Here is a 6,000-nt window from a genome sequence, read left to right as displayed (position 1 = left end):
CCGGATGAACCAGGGCACAATCGCAGTAGTTCTCCTGGTGCTGCCTTAGCCGGTAAAGCGGAACGTAAGGCACCAAAACACAGTTGCCGGGCAAACCCAACATTTGACCAAAGACAATGATTCGGAGCTGACGCATATAAGGCAAAACTCGCGACGCCGAACACTCCCTAAGGTATTCGGTCTTTATGGTATAAACCGGGCCTAAATAGTGCCCTTTGTAAGAAGCCCTTTGTGTCCAGGTACGTGCATTATTCTGACGTGGCCACATGCCAAAACGTCAGCATCCTTCTCAATTGTGCTGAGAATTCGGTGGATGTGTATCAACAAGAGACAGTAAAAAAGGTTTACGCAGGGTCTTAATCTAAAAAGAATCCTTGGAGCGGGTCCCTGCTGCACGTCTGCGCCTGTGTCTCTATTGTGCCGTATCCTGGACGGGTGTAGCACGTTGATCATTTGCAAAAGAGAGGAACTTAGGTGAAAAAGTTGTCATGCAAAAAGATAGTTTTTAAATAAACCATGTATAATTCAAGATGAGTAAAAATTGCCACTTGTCTGCGCGCGTTGAGCCCCTTGTATTTGTAATAGGGGTGTGACCATCGATCCGGTATGAATTATATATAGCTGCGCCGTACTCTTCTATCCGTGTCCGAGGTCTTAACGACCTGTTAAATGCTTTAGTTGGTGAGGCTGTTTTTAGTGTGTGACTGCCAAGGCAGTCGCACTCTCTTTGGCGCGCAAAGATCGCTCAATACTTCCATTCACTGTAATGATGTCACGTGGACCGGGCATCTTGAGCATGAGGGAAGCATAATGCGGTATTGCATTAAAGCGAGTGAAAGCTTCGCGTCCAAGTAGTGCTTGATAGCCACTCTGGAGCGGAGCGATGTGGAAAGTTAAATGTTCGCTACGGAAGTTATCGGGGAATCCGAATATAACCTTTAGTAGCAGGGAGCCCGTACAATGAGCCCCTGGGCCTGGCGTTACTCCTTTAAAGGTAGTGTTGATATGGCAAATTTTCGTTGGGTCTATCCCCATTTCGCGGATTGTATCCTGGTATATCAGGTTTAGACTGCTGCCACCGTCCATCAGGACTCGCGTGAAGCGGTATCCGTCAATTATTGGGTCTAATACCAGGGCAGCCCATCCTGCACGCCGGATACTTGCTGAGTAATCACGATGGTCGAAAGTGATCGGTTGAGACGACCAGTGGCAGGACTCCGCGGTGATAGGCCCTTGGGCATAATTTTCTAGGAGTGCCATTTTGTTTCTCCCCTTGATCACGTGTAACACATTTACTGTTTTGACTTCTGGTGGAAATTTCTTTTGTTCCCCACTGTCTTGCTTGAGAGGCTCATCCTCGTCTTCGCTTGGTGTATCCTCCCCTTTGTGTACGGCGTTGAGCTTGCCGTCTGCTTGAAGACCCAACATTCTCTGTGGGTATGATTAGCGGGTTTACCAGGGGTGCTATGGATCTGACATATTTGGTCCAGAATTTTGTTTAGGCTGGACAGTTCGTCTCTAGCGCCTTTAGAGGGCGGCTTTTGCTGACCTGGCCGAGAGCTTTTGAATCCGGCGTTTACTGCCGTGCTCTTCATGCCGTCTTCTTTATTCCGGCGTTTGTTATTGTTGTTGTGCCACGATTTCCCGTTTCCATCTTTAACTTCGGATGTACTGGGGTCGCTGGTGCTGCATCTGGCTAGCCAGCTATCTTCACCCGTGCAAAAGAGGGTCATGAGGCTTGTTAATGCTGCCATTTTTCTCGGCTTTTCTTGGCCGAGGTCTCTGGCAAGCCATTCGTCATGGACGCTATACTTAAAAGCTGCCAAGGCTTCGGCGTCCGGACAGTCAACAATTTGGTTCTTTTTAGTAAGAAACATGTTCCAAAGCTTTCGGGCTGACTCTCCGGGCTGTTGAGTTATATGACTCAATTCATCCGCGTCCCGAGGTCGGACATAAGTCCCTTGAAAATTTGCCCGAAAGGCATCTTTGAGCTCTTCCCAGCTTCCAATGGAGCTTTCGGGGAGGCTCTTAAGCCAGTGCCGAGCTGGCCCTTTGAGTTTGAGGGGTAAATACTTAATGGCGTGGAGATCATCTCCCCGAGCCATATGGATATGGAGGATATAGTTCTCAATCCAGACCCAGGGTCTGTTGTTCCGTCGTATGCCTCTATGTTTGCGGGTTTGAATCCCTCTAGAAATTCATGGTCCAGCACCTCATCGGTGAAACATAGGGGGTGTGCGGCACCCCTATATCTGGGTGTACCGCGTTGTTCAGATGTTTGTTGTATTGCATCGTATACTGGAGCACACTTGCGTGGTCCGTAGATGGATCTGGTTTCGCCGTCCTTTTGATGCAAGCCCTCGCGTAAACCGCGTATTGGCTTATGTGCGGCGTTTCTTGCCGCTTTATGTTGGCCGTGAGGTCGTCTATCCGGCCAGATGACTATTTTAATTTTTGATTGTGGGGAGTCTAAGGCCTCCTCATCGAATTCAGGTAGCAACTTCCGCTATGGGTAGCTCTTGGTGGGGCGATTGCCGCCGTATTCGCTGCTGTGTTGAGTACTTTGCTTCATCTGATTTGGAGTGTGTCTTGCGCAGCCTTGAGCCTTTGCTTCTGCTTTTTTAGACTCCTTGCGGTGGCAACAAGCCTTTGATGGGCATTCTGTTGCTCCGGGTGTCTGTCCGGTGTGATGTCGTCCAGACTATTATCTTTGACAGAGTCGGGTTGTTCGGTTTGATTCTCCGTGTTGCCATGGTCCGGCGATGGCTCGCCCTGCTCTAGCGCTGGGTCTGTATGATCGTTGTTTCTACCGAGGCGGGATTTGGGGCGGCGCTTACGCCGCCGCTTTGACTGCTTCTCGAGGGGACAAGCCTTCGTAGCGTCCTTCCGTTCCTCGTCGTCGTCTTCTTTTAGTGTGTCCACCATGCATACGTTGTATGATGAGGTGGCTTTCCAGTGTCCTATAGGCGCTGGTTCATGTTCGTCTCCTACATCGTCGTCCATACCGTCGATGTTTTCGGAGTCGAAGTCGAGCATGTCGGTTAAATCATCGACAGTGGCTATGAAGTGGGTGGTGGGTGGGCGTCGAATTTCTTCGTCGTCCGCATCCCAATCCTGTTGGCCATAATCCGGCCAGGGCTCTCCTGACAAAGAGAGAGATCTTAGTGAATTCAGAATGTCGCCGAAGGGCGAGTGCTGAAAGATATCCGCGGCGGTGAATTCCATGATCGGCGCCCAATCGGATTCGATTGGCAGGGGCGCGGATGGTTCGGAGTCCGAAAAAGAGTCCGTCACCTTGGAGTCACGGGCGGCGCAGAGGATTAGGCTGGTGTTCGGCTCGATCGCCGTTGAGACTGCAGCCCCTAAGGCGGTGTCTAGCCACCCGTCCTCGATTGGCACAGTTGGCTCCGACCTAAGGGTCGGAGCTGTTGCGGGCACGGCCTCTGGGGTACTGTTCGGCGGCAGAGCTAGGTCATACCCATCGTGACAGTGCGGCGTGCCCGGCTGTGGCCCGAATCCGTCGAAGATCAAGTCTTCGCGGATGTCGGTCGTGTAGTTCAAACTTCCAACTCTGACCTGATGGCCAGGGGCGTAGCTTTCAATCTGCTCCAGATGGCCAAGCGAATTAGCCCGCAGTGCAAAGCCGCCGAATACGAAGATCTATCCGGGGAGAAAAGTCTCACCCTGGACCGCATCGCTATCGATGATAGTAGGATCCATCAAGCCTAACGGCGACGACACAGAGGAACTCTCAATGAAAGCACCAATGTCGGTGTCAAAATCGGCGGATCTCGGGTAGGGGGTCCTGAACTGTGCGTCTAGGCCGGATGGTAACAGGAGGCAGGGGACACGATGTTTTACCCAGGTTCGGGCCCTCTTGATGGAGGTAAAACCCTACGTCCTGCTTGATTAATATTGATGATATGGGTAGTACAAGAGTAGATCTACCACGAGATCGAGGATGCTAAACCCTAGAAGCTAGCCTATGGTACGATTGTATGTTATGGTTGTTGTCCTATGGACTAAAACCCTTCGGTTTATATAGACACCGGAGAGGGTTAGGGTTACACAAGGTCGGTTACAAAGGAGGAGACATCCATATCCGTATTTCCTAGCTTGCCTTCCACGCCAAGTAGAGTCCCATCCGGACACGAGACGAAGTCTTCAATCTTGTATCTTCATAGTCTAACAGTCCGGCCAATGGAGATAGTCCGGCTGTCCGGAGACCCCCTAATCCAGGACTCCCTCAGAGAGCTTTATTGAGTTTGCAAACAAAGTGTGGTGTTTTGGTGCTTTCATAACCAGGGGGTTGTCGAAGATATACCTCTTCTTCTAGAATACCATGGAGGAATGCATTTTGTACATCAAGTTGCTGAAGACACCACCCATGAGAGATCGCAATAGCGAGAACAAGGCATATTGTGGCTGCTTTCACAACAGGGCTGAAAGTATCTTCATAATCGAGCCCATAGCGTTGTTTGAATCCTTTCGCAACAAGGCGAGCCTTATACCTATCAATGGAGCCATCTGCCTTCCTTTTGATACGAAAGACCCATTTGCAATCAATTATATTTTTACCGGGAGGTGGTGGAACAAGATGCCATGTTTGATTTTTCTGAAGTGCCATGTACTCCTGATCCATTGCACATCGCCAATTCGCATCACCAAGAGCTTCAGAAAGAGACTGAGGTTCTCCTGTAGCAGAGAAATTTCCATACCAATCATGCCAGGGTACAATTTTTTTGGTTGAACAATGCCTTTTTGAAGCCGAGTTTGAACATGTTGCTGGATAGGTTGCACATGAGAAACATGCACAGAAGATCCCGATTCTTGGGTGTCGTGCATGTCAGCAGGGCCAGAAGATCCACTGCGCCCGAGTCTAGGTGAGCCACTGCATTCTGAAGAAAAATCGGCTGCAACATCGGGAGAGGCCCCTGGCAGGCCAGATGGCGCGCGCTGGTTGGGGAGACGCCCCACGCGTGGAGAACTGGTGGGCGCCCGAGGCGAGCAGGTTCCAGATGCAGGTATGGTTGAGCCGGCCTTGGATCGCGCAGAGTGGGCGGGAGAATCATTCCCGGATCCCACATTGTCAGCGCCAGGGGGATCGTCCTCAGGATTGCCCCGGGGATCGTTTGCATCTCCATGTGGCCCATTATAGCCACTATTTTCTTCATTTTCCGCATTACTTTCTGCACCATTTTCACTGCTTTGCGTAACCTGCACACCAGATTCAAAGCTTCCAGAGGCATGATTAGTATGGTCATTAGTCAATTGGTCAGCACCTACTATTTCATCCCCTAGAATTTTGAGATTGGTAAGGGTAGGAGGTAAGAGGAGGATTTCTTGGCGTAGGCAGGCACCGGCATTGGGGTGTAGATTTTTGAAAGGAAAAACTGACTCGTCAAAGACCACATCTCGTGAAATATATACACGACCAGTGGAGATGTCAAGACATTTGTAGCCTTTGTGTTGAGGACTGTAACCAAGAAAAGTGCATTGTTTAGAGCGAAATTCAAGTTTGCGAGAATTGTATGGACGTAGGTGTGGCCAACATGCACATCCAAATATTCTGAGAAATGAGTAGCCTGGCTTGGTAGAAAAGAGACGCTAAATAGGCGTTTGATAATTGATCACTTTACTAGGCACAATATTAATGAGATATGTGGCAGTGAGAAACGCTTCATCCCAAAATTTTAGTGGCATAGATGCTTGAGCTAGAAGAGACAACCCAACTTCAACTATGTGCCTGTGTTTTCGCTCAGCAGACCCGTTCTGTTGGTGTGCATGAGGGCATGAAACATGGTGTGAAATCCCTATCTTTTGAAAGAAGGTATTTAGTTTTTGATATTCACCTCGCTAATCAGTCTGCATGGTAAGAATTTTCATATCGAGTCGACGTTCGACGAGTTTCTGAAAGTTTAAGAAAATAGAGAACACATCCGAGCGTTTCTTAAGAAGATAAATCCATGTGAACTTGCTGAAGTCATCGATGAAACTCAC

This window comes from Triticum urartu, chromosome 2 (genome assembly GCF_003073215.2).
Source record: "Triticum urartu cultivar G1812 chromosome 2, Tu2.1, whole genome shotgun sequence".
Classification (NCBI taxonomy): domain Eukaryota; kingdom Viridiplantae; phylum Streptophyta; class Magnoliopsida; order Poales; family Poaceae; genus Triticum; species Triticum urartu.
The sequence above is the reverse complement of the archived record's forward strand: the minus strand, read 5'-3'. Positions refer to the sequence as shown.